The sequence below is a fragment of the Cucurbita moschata genome, unplaced genomic scaffold (assembly GCF_002738365.1).
Source record: "Cucurbita moschata cultivar Rifu unplaced genomic scaffold, Cmos_1.0 Cmo_Scf00091, whole genome shotgun sequence".
Classification (NCBI taxonomy): Eukaryota; Viridiplantae; Streptophyta; class Magnoliopsida; order Cucurbitales; family Cucurbitaceae; genus Cucurbita; species Cucurbita moschata.
Window position 1 is genome coordinate 312976 of NW_019268607.1, and position 18611 is coordinate 331586.

The window sequence follows — 18611 nt, forward strand, 5'->3', positions numbered from 1 at the left end:
ATGTAGTATGAGCCATGAACATATTGTACCATAGGACATGAGGACCTTAGTCCTTTATTCTTGAGTGGTACCAAACATTCTTCATTTCTTAATTCCTATACGCCTTGTGTTGGTCTTTTCCTTGGTTCTTGTCCTTAGAACATTCCATTAGTTTCATGTATTCTTAGGTTCTTAATTATTGAGGCTTAAGTCATGAAATAATTTCTTATGACCTCTAGAAATCTCATAAATTAAGAACTCATCCTAATAAAGGATATTGATTAGAGTCTTAAGGATTATTTTCTTTAAGCTATATAACTTTTCCCCTTATTTGGTTTTAGTTCTAAATTTGATCTAAATAACTTAAACTTCCATATATAAACTCCAACATATAGATCTTTATGTCCTCCTGCATAAACCTATTTTAAAGTCTGTTATTTAAGGGCGTAAGTTAAAGGTATTTTAGTCATTTTATCTATAAGTCTTGATTTAGCCTCTAAACCTGTTCGAACTATTTTGAAACTTTACATAATCCTTGATCATGGTAAAACAAGGTCCATTACAAAATTTCATGTTGTTTAGGGGTCATTTAGGTCTTAAATAGATGGCAACTGGCATGGGGGCATTTTGGTCATTTGCATCATTTATTGGTTTAGCCAATTATCTTAATCCAATGACTACCAAATTTAATATATGCCAACAACATGTCATATTATCTTCGGCCTTAAAATTTCATGGACAACGGCGATCATTTAGTGAATTATTTTTTATGTTATTTGTTTACAAAGAAAAACGCTCGTTCAGGACCTTAACTTATGGTTCTTAGTATTTTTCTTTCATATTCCCTTAATCCATGCTTAACTTAAGGTTCATACTAGAAACCAAACGGTTCCTATAAGGATTTCTTAAGAAAAGTTCTAGATGACTTTATACCTCATCATTGGTGTTCGGGACCTCCGTTTTTGAGCTTTTGATACTTGAATGACTCCAAATTTTCTTTGGCAAACTCTTTAGAGCGTATAGTTTCTAGAACCATAAATTTTCTTTTCAAAGAATGAGTCAGTAAGAATGTTAAAATTTAGGAAAAAAAACTAACGGAGTACTGGATTTCAGGCTTGCATGGCCACCTTAGTTGAAACTTAAAAGATAGAATTTCAAGGTAGATCTAGGGACTAACTTCTTACCATCAATGTAGCTCAAGTTATAGCTTGTCGAATTTGGATAAAAATAGGATTTCCTGTATAGAGTAAACCCACTGTTTTTTTTTATTTGTTGAAACAATTGAGGTACTTTTAGGCCATGATTTCTTCACGAAAGTTCATCCTTATACTTACCTCGAGCTTAAAAATTCATCTTGAGGGGACAAATCTATGTGTGTGGACTTAATTTTGGATTTCTTCCCTCGATCTGCAACTCAACCCATAACGCGAAAATGACATTTCTTGAGCAGCTAGATCCTTACATCGTTAGACCATGACTCCTTCATGAACATTGTCTTGATGGTGTTACTATAACATATGCAGAAGCAATTTGGATCTTAGGCACTCTAAGTACATCTATTATAGTAAATTAGCTAGCATATTCTAAAGCATTAAAACTCAATGAGTTTGAATACTGACCTTTTGTAGTTCAAATTTCTTTTTCCTCACGAACGGTTTCGAACCACCACTAGTGTCTTCCCTACTATTCTCCGGCCTTAGAACAAGATTATGGAATCCGATGAGTGATGAAACTTGATAGGAATTTAGTATATGTAAAGAGAGAGTTTTGAGAGATTTTCTCAAAGTTTTTCAAGAAGAATTTCCATGTACCTTGATCACTCTATTTATAGAGTCATATTTGCATGTTTATGCAAATTTGAGATTACCAAATTTTGATACTCAAAATTCTACTCAAATTTGTGGGATTATGTGGCAAACATGCAAGTTTGGTTAAACCATATATTGACACTCAATATTCCACTAACTCAAACATGGATTTTTCCGTTAGGTGAAGTCAACATTTTTACTTTCTTTATTTTAATTGAACAATTAATTTCAAATCAAAATAATATTAAATGATTAATAAAAAAAATTTAATTAATATTTAACATTAAATAAAATAACAATCCCAATCAATTCCGACACATATTGATTATGAATCACTATTCATAATTAAAATATTTAAATCTTATTTAAATATCTCAAATTCTCTCTTTTTGTTCAATTCATAATTAAAACAAAATGCGGTTAAATATATCGTATATATTTAGCGTTTATTTCCTAATTTGAATTCGAACACTTTAAACTCACTCGTCACACTGTTCTAAGGTTTAGTCCGATATGAGCTAGCAGAGGAACCTAATGGACCTAAAGATCATGGGCTCCAACGATCCGAGATTAACAGACTAAACTCATTAACCTTGTTAACCAACATTCGTTAACTACTAGGACACTCCACTATAGCCTAGTAGTTGCACTCCCCTCACTATAGATATTTTTCTATCCATTTGATATAACCATGATTAGTAAGTCGATCTTTCACAGATTGTTCGTAACTAGAGCTGGGTCAATTTATCGTTTTACCCTTAAAGTTACTTTTTGTTCCTAAAGTCCCACTGATTCTCTAATGGACAATTGGTTTGTGGTCCAACCACCAAACCAAATCCCTCTCGGGTTAATGAGAGGGTGGGTCCCCTTGTTCAAGACTTGGAGTCAGTACTTAAGGGAACAACCTCTCTACTATCCTTAAAAGCGGGTAGGAGTGAATTCCATCTTACACCCTATGTCCCCAGCTATTCACCCAGTCTTACCCCTGAAATGGGAGGTGTTAGGTTATGGAGCTTGCTGCTTATTTATTGCTGAGTAAACGGTTATACATAGGAAAGCTATATTTGGTAAATGACATATCCTTTAGTCAAGTTCTCCTTACATTTTCTCTATCCTGTTCTTTGTGTTCACCTAGATCGAGTGTGTGCATTGTTGCGCGATCCTAACAACTGGTATCAGAGCTAGACAGAAGTCACCACGATCTGTGAAGATGAAAAGTTAAAAGATTGGAATTGAGAAGTTTGATGGATCCGATTTCAGTGTCTGAAAGATGTAGATTGAAGATTATCTGTACCAGAAAGATCTTCACGAACCCCTGTTGGGAGTGATGCTGGATACCATGACCACGGAGCAGTGGAAGCTCAAGGATTGAAAAGCCTTAGGGATGATCCGGTTGACGCTATCCAGAAACGTGGCGCTTAACATCATCAAGGAGAAGACAACGTCAGATCTGATGAAGGCGTTGTCGAATATGTACGAAAAACCGTTGGTTATGAACAAGGTATTTTTGATGCGGAGATTGTTCAATCTACAGATATCTGAAGGTGAATCTGTTGTGGATCATATAAATGAATTCAATATGGTCGTAAGTCAACTGAGTTCGGTGAAAATTAATTTCAAAGATGAAATTAAAGCATTGATTTTGATGTCATCTTTATCCAAGTCGTGGGATACTACTGTTGCAGCAATCAACAGTTGGTGAGGATCTGATAAACTGAAGTTTCATGAAATTCGAGATAGTACACGGCGAAACTACTCGCAAACGAGAAATTGGAAATTCATCTGGTAGTGCTCTCAGTGTTGACCAATGGGGAAGAAGTAAACCGAAGGGCCCAAACAAAGGGCGATTAAAATCAAAGAACCGAGAAAAATCTCTAAATAGACCAAACGTAACGTGTTGGAATTGTGGAGAAAAATGTCATTTTCGGACAGGTTGTACAAGACCAAAGAGGAAGTAGAATCACAAATCTAGATATGATGATGATTCTATAAATTCAGTAGAAGACATTGGGGATGCTCTAATCCTCAGCGTGGACAGTTCGATTGAATCCTTGATTTTGGATTAGGTGCGTCTTTTCATTCGTCTCCAAATAAAGAGTTCTTCCGGAATTTGAAGTCTGGAAATTTCGAGAAGGTGTATCTTGCCAACAACAAAGATTTAGAGATTAAAGGAAAAGGAGATGTCTGCATAAAAACTCCTACAGGAAATCAGTGAACATTAAAGAATGTCAGATATATTCCTGGTCTAAAAAAGAACCTGATCTCTATTGGTCAGTTGGACAACACAGGTTATGCAATAAAGTTAGGGAAGAGTTCGTGGAAGATTATGAAGGGTGCTATGGTGGTAGCACGTGGCTCAAAATCTGGAACCTTATACACCACAAGTTATGCAACAAAGTTAGGGAAGAGTTCGTGGAAGATTATGAAGGGTGCTACGGTGGTAGCACGTGGCTCAAAATCTGGAACCTTATACACCACTACAGGGTGTATGAACATAGCTGTTGTTGCTAAGAGTGCTTCAAATTCAAGTCTATGGCACAATAGACTTGAACATATGAGCGTGAAAGAAATGAAGACGCTGGCCGCGAAAGGAGTTTTAGAAGGTCTGAAATCTGTTGATGTGGGTCGTTGTGAGAACTACGTTATGAGCAAGCAGAAACGAGTTAGCTTCACAAGGACCGCTAGAGAATTGAAGAAAGTGCAGTTGGAAAGGGAACCACGTCTTCAATATATCATAACAGTCACATAACATATCACGAGTCATGCCTTCAATATATCATATCACAAACATATCAATTCACTCAATACAACATAACAATCACATATCATCTCAGATCAGTTTGCATATAGCACCATGAGCACGTGTCATCATACAACACACAATTATAACCAAATGATGGCAGGACCACTTACTTGGTTACTTGAGTATGTTCGCTCCCGTTCCTCTAAACTTCTCCAATTATTGTTGGTTGTCCTTTTCTATTAGAATAATCATCTCGTATCATAAACAAATGATAGTAGGGCCATTTACTTGGCTGGCTACGTATTGAAAAATTTACCCTTATACTAATTTTTCTCCTCAAACATGGTCAAAGTCAGCTTTGAAATGGTCGAAACAGTGAAAATTTACTAACTTAGGCTAAGGGTCTTTTAGGGTCATGGGTTGTAGGTGGGAGCACCCACAGATTGGGCCAAGTTTGTTTTCGTGTTTGGGCCAGGTTTTGTCGTTTTTCCTTTGGTTCTTCTTTGTGGACCATTCCTCTTCACCTACCACGTGGTACTATGGATGGTAAACACCTATAATGCGTTAGGCTAACGTGATAACCACTACATCACGATACCATATGATTTACAAGTTTTGTTATAGAATTAATTAGATAATATTTACATTTTTATGAATGCATAAAGAGACTTTAGCGTGGATATGTGTTATCCAAATGAAGGTCTAACGTTTTAGTCAATCATAGTGGGAGTCGAACCTACGACCTTCTACATGCTACCATGGAAATCAATGATAACTTGTATGATCAACGCCCTCCTACACGACAGAGCCATTGGGCAGGGCGATCAAACAAACTATCAAGTGACACATCCTAACCCACTTCATGCATAACTCAATGGTTTCGTACGGGAGTTGAAAGGAAAGTGGAAGCTTTGCAGACACTACATCGACTACCATCAGCCTACATGCTAACTTGGAAATAACATCAGCTGCTTTGCATTTGCTTTAATTATTATTTTTTTTTCCTAGAAGCTACTCTACCCATTTTTAGTGATGAGTAATGCATTTAATAAATAGGAATTATATGAATAAACATTTGATCTTAACCCTTCTTATTGTTACAAGTGACCGGATGAGATTTATTTTAATAAAAAACATAATTTTTTCGCGGTTGGATACAACATCCATCCCCACTTTCTCAATATATTTCTACCCAACCCAAAATAAAAATAAAAATAAAAAAAATAAAAAAAATCGAACATATAGGACTATAAGTAGTGAATGGAAATATAGGTAGAGGAGTAACTACTTGGGTACTAAAAAAATATAGATTTTAATCTATTGAAATTGTCTATCCAAATCTTAACATTATTATTAAACCTATGCGTAAAAATAATTTTTGTTGCATCGGGTCAAAACTAAAAGATAGGATTACAATACTTGTATATGGATTATATTAATATCTAAATCAAATAAATGAATGAAATAATAATATATTCAATAAAAAAAAATTTGTCACAAGTGGGCATTTGGTCTAGTGGTGTGATTCTTGCGTAGAGTGCAAGAGGTCTCAAGTTCAATTTTTGGAATGCCCCAAACTTTTTTCTAATATCTAAGTCTTGACAATCTATATTTTATTTATATGTACTTCTTTACCATTAAGTGTATTGTAACTCGTGTTATACACTCATATATCATATCTAAGCGTTGAAACTCTATCAAATATAAAGCTGAAAATAAACACACATAAATCATTTTCAAAATTTAGAGATCGATAAGATACTATTATTTTTTAAAGTTCATATATTTATTACAGACAAGTTTTATGGATATTTGTGGTCCTACGGTCAGTGGTTAAGACATTGGACATTGGACTTTGAATCTCAGGTGGACCTTTTCCATATTTCTCTACTTATATTTTGAACATCTATGGTATGGTCTCATATTTTGAACATCTATGGTATGGTCTCTAGATACAAATATGAAAGTGAGGTCTGAAATCTGGATGGATAAGTTATACACTTCCAAATTTGGTTAGAAAACATATCTAAATTTGGTTATAAAACATATCTCTCCAAAGCAGAATTTTGTTTCCTTAGGCAACCTCATCTAGGACATATTAACTCTGGATTTCTTCAAAAGTGCTCAACTTAATTTAACAAAGCTAAAGAAAGACTCAATTTGGAAGAAATCGGATTGTATGTAAGATTTCGATCCTTACCCCCAAATTTTACACAAAAATAATTTTCTTCAATTGGACACGCTCTGAGTCTTGTTAACCTTCGTGGTCTTCTATGGTAATATTCTTTGGAGGTGCAAAAATTGAACAAGATATGTTTCTCTTGACAAACTTGTGTGTAGGCTCAGATTTAATGTTCGAGCTTCAACCTTCTTCCTTTAATTGCGGACCAAATTTGGAAACTATGTTTGAGGCACCTTCAACACTTTATTTTATCACCAAACTTGTGGATAATCTCATTTAGAAGGTGTAGAAGAAAGCTGGAAGAAAAATGGTTGACTATGGCTCTCAAATTTATAAGAAATTCGAGATTTAGAAACCCAAAATCTAAGAGGCTATAACAACTAACCATTGAAGGCTTGACTTAGCTCAATTCTTGCTCCAAACGAAAATTCCTACTTCAAGCTTTATAAAGAGAGCTTAAACCGACATTAAAACTTCTAGATTGCCGTAAATTTGAGATTGAGTTTTATAAAATTTCTACCATAAATATCTTCTCCGATTCGTGGGCAACTGATCTCTATTTTGAATTTAGGCTAAGTTTGAGAATGACCAAGGTGTGGTGGTTGTGAGCTGATTTAAAGTTATTGAGTCATGATTGAATAAAACATTATGATTATGATCATGATCATTGTTCTATAAGTATTTATGGAGATTGACTGTCGTATGACATTTTCAAGATGTCTTAAACTTATGAAACCATTTGAGTGGAGGATCCACCATGGATTTTTCCTAGCCATACAAAGGTGTTTCAGAGGTAATACCATATTAAATTTCAAGATTTATATTTGAAATTGGATTTTTAAGTATCATAAGTTTTAGTACATGTAAGGATATTCATTATGATTATGTATATCGAGTTTTGTTAAACTTCCTTCTTAGTATCACAAAAGAGTGGGAAGAAACAATCCTCTAGAGAACCATGTAATCATGAAACTGATTTAATTATTGGTCTAGTTGATGGAAGAAAGCAAGTGAGAATGTTGGATTAAAGATTAAGGTTTTCCAACATTGAGCTAAAAATTCACTAAATGGATTGTTGCTCAGAAAAGTTTAGGAGAAGGCTTAGTATGACATGATAAGGTTAGGTATGAAATTTAGTAATCATTAGCTTATGACAAGGGACTGAATCAAGGGTAGGTGTAAAATGACCAAAATACCCCTATAATTATATACCACTGACTTATGAACAAAGTGACTTCTAAATTGCATGACTTTGATGAGGAACCTTATGTCATGATTTAAAGGAATTATACAAAGTTACAAGACCATTGAAATATTTGAGGATTTAAACCAAGATTTGAGGTGGTAAATGACCAACATACCCCTATAAAAATTCTAAAATGTTTTCATGATTCTAAAGGATCCCAAATGTTAAATAAATTTTTTATGAGACTCATTTATGATCTTAATGTTAAGTATGCAAGATCTCAGGAGGGTATTAGAACATGTTTGAGGTATGAACGGTATGAAAAATGAGGAAACTACCCCTAAAAATCTTTTATAGCTCCATGAGGAATCAAGGTTTGTTATGAATATCAAGTGACAAGATGTGTATATGAAACTAATTCTTAAGTATCTTGACTTTTACGGTATATAAGAATAACTATTATGCTTATGCAATATTAGTCTTAAAAGAGAGTTATGTTAAGTCACTCCTTAGTGTTACATAATTGGAGGAAATAACACAATGGGTGGGAATGTTTATGCACCACAATTGTGGGAGGAAATATTCAAAGGAAGCTTTTAGATTGTATGAGCAAAGTGGTCAATGATTGGATACTTTAGCAAGATTTGAAGTCCATGACTTAAAAGATAAAGTAACACATAAAATCAAGTCATGATCTAGTTAAAAGTAGAAAACAAGTCACCTCGAAGAAAGTAGGAAGGTTTGAATTAAGGGTGAATGTTGTACCTAAGTTATTCCGACATTAATATCAACACGAGATCTGAGCTTTGAATCTACTTGAAATTTTTAAGATTAAGGCCAGGACAATTTAGTAGAGTTGAGGTAGACCGAGCCATAGACACATGAGTTACTAAGTCGGGACTTCACACTCCTTAGCATTTGTGTTAGAGAGTGCAATAGCACTGACTATGAAGAGGAAAGAATTGGCCCACGCGATGATATATTGAACATTAAGAGCTAATCCAAATAGTGATTAAAAAGAAAAAACACTCATTCATGTAGAAACAAGGGTTCCAACAAGCATACGAACCAAGAAGACAAGGTTAAAAGGTTTTCTATGAGTTTGACATAGTTGTGTGAGTTAGAGTGATGGTGTTGGGCTCACTAATTTCTCACCACTTAAATAATTTTTTTTAAAAGATATTCAAGGAGGTTTTCTAGACCTGCTTTACAATAGTATTCATATCGATAATTGGAGGTGAATCAGAGACTAAAAGGATAACAAGATGAGCCCTTAAGCAAACTTGATACCTCTATATAGTGAGTGTTATACCAAACACTCCGATTAAGAGTCTTAGTTGAACAAAAATATTTTCTTTAAACATTGAATATTATAGAACGTGGTCTAGTGAACCATTTTAAACAAGGAACAAATTGTAGTTTGTCTAGACTTATTCAGAGATATAAAGTTGTACGTTCCCTCACTTTGACAATGTAGAAGATTTGTTCAAAATTTTGAGTTTGACTCATTCAATACATGCAAGCACAACTCACACTTCCAATGAGTCAGCACAAGAACTTTGAAAGTTAAAGAATTTGCTAACCTCAATCATAGTACAAGGATGTGCTATATAATATACGAAGGTTAGTAAAGTTTAATGATGTTATGAAGGGATAACTAGTTAGAGTACTAAGGCAACTGAAAAAGTAAGCATCCTACCTCATATTTATAAAAGGAACATGAGATTATTTGCATCATCCTTAATGTGGATATCACACTAAATTAGTGATGCATAGTGAATGAATCTCAAATTGATTAAGTTCTTCAACGTGATAGGTCACGTGCAGAGTTGTTAAAGGATATGTCCAAACAACTTGGAGAGATTACGTCATGAAAATCATTCTTGATTTACATAACAAAAGGTCACACTGATAGTGGTGGGTTGTTGAACTAACAATCTTACACATGTTACTTTGGATAAAGTCTCAACCCTATGGGGAATAAGAGAAACTTTTATAGTGTTTAAAAACTATGTTATTTTTATTTTCATGTTTTAAATTAAATGTGCAAGTTCATGGCTTATTTCAATGTCCGGATATGTTAATTACGGCATGCATGTAACGACGTCTCTAATTAAGGTAACGACATCATTTGGAGAGGGGAATGAAACATTTTTTATTAGGGTGTGGAAGCACCTCCCTAGCAAACGCATTTTAAAACCTTGAGAGGAAGCCTGGAAGGAAAAACTCAAAGAGGACAATATCTACCAGTGGTGGGCTTGAGCTATTATAATGTTAGTGTCCAGGTATTGCACAGATTCAACCCCACTAGAAGTAAAGTTATCATTTCGAAACCATTTCAGCAAGTGAAATTCTAAATTCACTTTTCATCAAAATGACACTAATTTCATTACAAATCTCTTAATTGTGCTAGAGAAGAAATACCAAAATGATGTGTATGTTCTAGGAAATTACAAAATGAATCTATCATCAAAAGGAGTCCAAAACTGATAATAACTTGGCATAATTTGGTTAGTAGCAAGACAAAAACAAAAAGGTGTTTAATTGATCTCATCGAGATGATAGATCAGAGGTTGAATTGGACAATGAGAAGCAGATTTAGGCTGGTACAAAGAATAAATAGTGACTCTGGCCTAGGCTAAGCATGTAAGTGACTTAGTGTTGGTGTAGGAAGAATTATAAGATGTATGATGACAAATGCCCTGTGGCCCCTGCATGCATCGTAATGTTATGTTATGCTTATGTATGCTATGTGATAACATATGATGTTATGTTATGTATGTGATGTTCTATTATGCCATGATATGAATGAAATAAAAAACTATGTATGTCATGTTATGCTTTGCCATGTAAAGTCATGTTATAGATTATATGATGATGCAATATGAAAGTCATGATGATTACTATGCATTCGTAACTCACATGTGTTTATGTTAGTACGAATGTGTACATTTTATATTAGGAGCTACCGGTCTGCAATATACATAAAACCTATTGTAATGACCCAAAATTTTCTACTTAATTTAAGGTCGCTACTGTATACGTACCATAAACATTGAATGCGAAATACTTCATTAAAATTCCATAAAACATAACCTTTATCTTAAAACACAGCCATGGACTTACCTGTTTTGAAAACATTTTAAAACGACACAACAAAAGACTAAATAAAATAAATAAGAGTTTAAGTTAAAAACAAATCCTATTCTAGCCTAAGTCTAAGAAAATAAATACCATTATCTCATGTATGTGCCATGGTCTCGAATTGCGATCCCGCCGTCAGCCGTACACGAATGTCTTGCCTTAACCTGAAAAATGTAGTAGCACATGGCTTGAGTATTTAAAGAAATACACAGTAAGTGACCCCACTATTGGAGGTTAAATGCAAGAACATGCAAATACAATGACGGGACCTATCCTTTCAGTCTATTTTCCTACAGTACTGTCCTAACGGGTAATTTGAACGTGTACCATATACTCTACACACAGCCCATACATGCGAGTATGGGCTCACCAGTCAAGTCACACACCGCTGGGCCACATTCCTTGTCGGGCGAGCATACTCTAGGAGCTCCTTAGGCTGGACACCCGTTAAAACTAGTAACCGTCACGGCAGCGCTATGCAAAATATAACGATCTTTGTCCTGCCATTGTATGTACGCGTCCGTATCCTCATGATGGAATAGGGGTATCCCCCCAAATGCATGAGCACACATAATGCATGAGGTCCCCAATATTTCTACTTTTATTATTAATGAATATAACCTCGCTATCATCTTTCATGCTTAACATGTCATTTCTCATTTTTTAGTCTATGTATCATACATAATCCTAACGGGGTTACATTTCATTTCATTTATCGTGATATCATGTCATTCATAACATGCTGTATACATACAATTTAGAAAACATAACATGACGCTCCATGTTTTTAACATGTCATTTCATAACGTGCAATTCATACAACAATTACCTCAATGGTCACACAAAACAATCTAAACATAACACATCACATCACAATATATTGTATCATAACATGTCATATCGTAACACTTTGTAGTCATATCTTTCCTTAACTTATCATATCCTTAACGTTCTTATATCTATCACAATCATATCGTTATGTCAACGTACCTTAGTCATATCATCACAGGAATGTATCCTAACGCTATCGTTCTATCAATCTATCACAAACATATCCCTTTCTACCCATATCCTAACTATATTCTTTCATCAATCTCTCCTGCCCATAGCACTCCAGTATGTAACCTAACCATAACGTTTCATGAACGTATCTTACTCCTATCGTTACATTTCGTTTTGTGCATCCTTCTCGTATCCTATCTCAAACATATCCTTAATGAACATAACCATAATTATTATCATACAATCCACATATTATAACATAACATAACATAAACATAACATAAACATAATATAAGCATACCGATTCACAGATAATTCACACATATCAGTATACATGATACGTGCAAAACCACAAGTACGTGTCAACATCAATATAACCATGCCGATAGTGAGGCCACCTACCTGGTTAGCTTAAGTCGTTGTCACGAATATATCCTTAATGAAAGTTCGATTCTGTCCTTTGAAATCCAAGTCAACCTATGTGAACCCATGACATTAGATTCAAGTTTGAACTTTATAAAATTATTTCTCTCATTTACATTGGCGATCGTAAAATTCTAATATTTCGTGTTAGACAAAATTTAATGGAGTTACATGGCCTCTCATATTTCTTGTTTTATTTTTAAATTCTGTTCCACAAATCTTTTCTCAATCTTCCCTCCTCCCTCCTTGTAATTATTTTCATTTTGTAAATGGATTTTCAATTTGGTAAACAAGATATTAATCTAACCCTATATTTATTTTCATTATGTAAACAGATATTATTGGGCAATTTTGATCTATTGTTTGGCTATTATCTTACAGATTTATAAATTCTACCAATTACAATTTTATTGATTCTAACCTTATTTCATATAATTCAAATGCTAACAAAAAAAACTAATTAATTGAATATGAGATAGGATTGTTACAAAATCTAGTAAAAGATGAAAGAAGATTTGATCCTAAATTAATTTCTTATAGGAAAAAGGAGATCTCAGATAAGAAATTTGTTGAAAGGCCATTTTACTCTTTCTCAAATCTGACATTTTTTCGTTTATTTTTGGACTAAATATGATATTGTGGGGTTGAGGAAAGAGATGCTGTTGGGATGAGAGTTTAATGGAGGAAGGTCGGTAAATTTTATTTTTATTTTTATTTGTAAGTAATCCTTTTTAGTTAATTATTTATGAATTATTATTAGTTTGACATATATATATATTTTTTTATAATTATTTTTATTTGTTTATTATTATTATTATTATTATTTTTTTTTGGGCTATTACACCTATTGCCTATTAGCTCAGTTGGTTAGAACATCGTGCTATTAACTTAAAAGTCGCAAGGTTGACACTTGTATTGGCCAATTTCATTAATTCTCTTAAGGTTACATAAAACCCAATTTCATTAATTCTCTTAATTAAGGGGTTACAATAAACCTTTGGCCTATTATCTAAGGTCGCAGTTACGGGCACTACCAACTTTAAAAGATAATGATTTAAAGTAAAGTTTTGAGTTTAGTATATGTAACATTATGTAACCTAAACTACTAGATTAGGAGCTACCGATCTTATGGTCTATTGACTCATTTGGTTAGAGCGTTGTGCTAATAATGGCTTAAAATTTGAAAGTTTAAGTTCTATTATGAACTCGATTCGTTAGATTATTAGCTACCAATCTGTAATGTGCATAAAATTTTTGACCTTTAGCTAAGTTGGTTAGAACGCGAAGTGCACCGGTTTGACACTTGCATGGGTCAATTTAATTAATTTCCAATGATACCTTTAATGATACGGGGGTTAAAGAATTACAAACTTAGTGATACGTGGTTAAAGCACTACAAACTTTAAAAGAAATAGACTTAAAACTATTAAATCGATTAGAAGTTACTGATATGCAATGTGCATAAAACCTATGACCTATTAGCTCAGTTGGTTAGAGTGTTGTTCTAATAACGCGAAGGTTGCAACTTGTACGAGGTTACAACACTACGAACTTTAAAGATAATGACTTAAAATTTGAAAATTTTAAGTTCTATTATGCATAAAATTATGTAACCTAAACTCGATTGATTAGATTAGAAGCTACTGATCTGCAATGTGCATAAAAACTTTGGCCTATTAGCTAAGTTGGTTAGAACATTGTGCTAATAAGACAGTTTTAAGTTCTATTATGCATAAAATTATGCAACCTAAACTCAATTGATTAGATTAGGAGCTACTGATCTGCAATGTGCATAAAAACTTTGGCTTATTAGCTAAGTTGGTTAGAACATCGTGCTAACAAAACACGAATATCTTAGGTTTGATACTTTCATGAGTCAATTTCATTAATTCTCAATGATATCTTTAATGATAGAGGGTTAAAGCACTACAAGCATTAAAAGATAATGACAAGTTTTAAGTTTATTATGCTTAAAATTATGTAACCTAAACTCGATTGACTAGATTAAGAGCTACCGATCTGGAATGTGCATAAAACCTATGGCCTATTGACATAATTGGTAAGAGCGTCGTGCTAATAACGCAAAGATCGTAAGTTTGACACCTGCATGGGCCAATTTTATTAATTTTTTAATAATATATTTTCATGATATGAGGTTAACACTACGAACTTTAAAGATAATGACTTAAAATTTGAAAGTTTTACGTTTTATTATGCAGAAAAATATGTAACTAAACTTGATTGGCATTAAGAGCTACCGATTTGCAATGTGCAACCCTTGGCCTATTAGCTAAGTTATGTGCAACCCTTGGTCTATTAGTTAAGTTGGATAGAATGTCCTGTTAACAAAACGTGGAGGTTGTAGGTTTGACACATGATACATGGTTAAAGCACTACAAACTTTAAAAGATAATGACTTAAAGTATTAAGTTTATTATACCTAAAATTATGTAACATAATCTCAAATGACTGGATTAGGATCTACCGATCTACAATGTACATAAAACCTCTGGCCTATTAGCTGAGTTAGTTAGAGCGTCGTGCTAATAATGCAAAGGTCGCACGTACTTGCATGGGCCAAATTCATTAATTCTTAATAATATGCACCATTTATCATAGAATCTTTACACGTGTAATTTTTAGACTGATCCAAAATAGATGGGTCAGCGGTCAGCATAATGACCGCATATTTGGTTCGTCCTCGGTTGGAAGAATTGTTTCTGTGAGAATGAGAACGATTAGTGGCTGCGAATGTCGTAGGAGCGGAGTTAGAAGACTAAGGGAGCACTAGAACAACTAAAGCTCAATTGCAAAATAGGGGAGAGGGGTAAGAGCACAATAGCAAAACAGGGGACAGGGGTGAGGAAAATAGGGGAGAGGGTGAAGAGCGCAGTAGAAAAAGCTAAAAAATCGGTGCCGAGTGCCGAGTTCATGAAGGAACCAGTGCACTTTATCAATATCCTCGACGGGTGTTTTGTATTAAATATTTACCTAATGGATCGATCGAGCGTTTCAAGTCTCGTCTTGTTGCCAAAGATTATACTCAGGTTCCTGGTCTTGACTACACGGACACTTTTAGTCTGATTGTCAAAGTTACCACTGTCCGTGTTGTGCTTTCTATTGCGGTCACAAATAAATGGCATCTTCGATAACTTGATGTCAAGAATGCTTTTCTCAATGACACTCTTATTGAACATGTTCATATGGAACAACCTCCTAGGTATATTGATCCTTCATTTCTCACTCATGTCTATCTATTAAAGAAAGCCCTCTATGGCTTAAAGCAAGCTCCTCACACCTGGTTTTAGCGTTAGCTCATTTCTTCTCACACTTGGCTTCTTTATGTTGATGACATTATTGTTACCGGCAACAATTCATCTCTTATTGACAGTTTTACTCGCAAGCTTCATTCTGAGTTTGCTACCAAAGATTTGGGTTCTCTCAGTTACTTTTTTGGTCTTGAAGCTTCACCCACTCCTGATGGTTTATTAGTCAGTTAAAATATGCCCGAGATATTCTTACTCGTGCTCAGTTGCTCGATAGCAAAAAAGTCCACACTCCCATGGTTGTTTCTCAACATCTGACTGCTGATGGTTCTCATTTCTCTGATTCTACTCTCTATAGATCTTTTGTTGGCGCCCTTCAGTACTTGACCATTACACGTCCAGATATTACCTATGCTGTCAATTCTATCAGTCAATTTTTGCATGTCTCTACTGCAAATCACTTTCTTGCTATCAAACCTATTTTTTACTATGTCAAAGGAACACTCCACTTTGGTCTTGCCTTTCGTCCATCCAGTGTTCCTAGCGTGCTAGTGGCTTATTCGGATGCTGATTGGGTTGGTTGTCTTGATACTGATCGTTCTACATCTGGCTATTCTATTATCTTGGTAACAATCTCGTTTCTTAGAGTACCAAAAAGCAACCTACTGTCTCATGCTCTAATTGTTAATTGAGTACTGTGCTCTTGCCACAACTGCTGCTGAACATCTTTTGGTTATGCATCTTTTGCATGACCTCAAGGTCCCTGTTTCACAGCAGCCCTTGCTCTTATGTGACAATAGAAGTGCTATTTTTTTTAGCTCTAATCTCATTTCTCACAAGTTGGACAAACATGTTGAACTAGATTATCGTTTCCTTCGAGAACTTGTTATCGCTGGCAAACTTCACACAAAATATGTAACTTCCCATCTTTGTTATTGTTGGGCAAACTTCGCACACAATAACTTCCATCTCCATGTTGCTGACATCTTCACAAAAAGTGTTTCTCGACCTCTCTTTGAATTTTTCAGATCCAAGCTTCATGTTCATTCAAATCCGACGCTCGGCTAGCGGGAGGTGTTAAGGATATTTGACCGTTTATTAAAGGCAAATATCTACCGGCTTACCATATTTGCCTTTTTATTGAAAGCAAATATATTCTATTTATTTATTATTCTTTCTTTTTATTGTTATTTTCATATTATCTGTAATCTACCATAATTATTTATTCTCTAAATCATTATAAATAGAGAACGTTCACCACCATTTATGTTCGGTGGTTTTAACAAATATTCTCAAGTTAGAGCGTCGTGCTAATAATGTGACGGTAGAAGGTTCGACACCTGCATTGGTCAATTTAACTTATTCTTACTAATATAAAACTAAACTCGATTGGAGATACTAATTTGCAATGTGCATAAAACCAAGTTTATTAGAACGTCGTGCTAATAATGCGAAGATTGGATTAGGAGCTACCGCTACCGATCTGCAATGTGCATAAAACTTATGAACTATTAGCTCAGTTGGTTAGAGCGTCGTGCTAATAATGCGAAGATTGCAGGTTTAACACCTACATGAGCCAATTTCATTAATTCCTAATAATATCATTTCATGATACGAGGTTACAACACAACGAACTATAAAGATAATGACTTAAAATTTGAAAGTTTTATGTTTTATTATACATAAAACCTTAAAACCTTTGGCCTATTAGCTAAGTTGGTTAGAATGTTTGCTAACAAAAAGCGAAGGTCATAAGTTTGACACTTGCTTGGGTGAATTTCATTAATTCTCAATGATATGTTTAATGTTACGTGCTTAAAGCACTATAAACTTTAAAAGATAATGACTAGATTAAGAGCTATTGATCCGTAATGTGCATAAAACTTATGGCCTATTAGCTTAGTTGGTTAGAGTGTCGTGCTAAGAATGGGAAGGTCATAGGTTTGGCACTTGCATGGACCAATTTCATTAATTCTTAATAATATCTTTTCATGATACGGGGTCATGTTTTTTTGTACAAAATTCTGGAACTTTTTGGGTGTATTTTTTCAGGTGTGCAAAGCAAAGAGAATGATGAGAATGATGTCCTTGGGTTACACCAAGTCTTAAATCAAGTGGATTTATTTTGAGTCCTATTTTTTTATCATGAACCGAGGAGACCCGCGAGGTAACCTTTCACCGTTTTTCTTCTGATATGAGCCATTTCTTACGAGTTAAGGTCTAAGATTTCGATATGTTCTTCTAGGAAGGATTCCCCACAGTATTCATGAAGAATCCTAGTCGAAATTTTGGTCTAAAGGCGGATTTTCAAGAGTTCTTCCAAGAACAAGAAGGAGGTGAATGAACTGACTTTGAATGCTCATAACTTAGTATGTGATGATGTGAAAATTCAAGAAAAATATTAGGACGAAGTTTGTATTACAATCTAAAATTCATTGAATAAAACAAATCCATATGAAGTCTAGATCAAAAGAATGAAAATGAGAAAAGAGGAAAAAGTTAATCAGATTCTATGTTGCAGCAAGCCACGTGTCAACCTGCGGGGAGGGAAAGTGCGTTGGACAGCCTGAGGGACACGTGTCAACGATTGGGTAGAACAACGCGTCAGGCACATTGTGGAGCGACGCGACTCCACTCGATATGCAACACACGATAGGTCTTCCGACCCACATCTGACCCAGTTTGACTCAAAGGATGTTTGATTAGATACGCATGGTGCCACGCGTCAACATAAGGAATTTCACTTCCCAGCGTGCGCCTCCGGATTTGAACCCATAACTCATCAGCGGCTGACCAACTTGAGCGCTCCATGTGGCAGCACCAGGACATGCGTCCTCTTCCATCAAGCGCGTCCGTATGGGCGCGTGGCATCGCACAT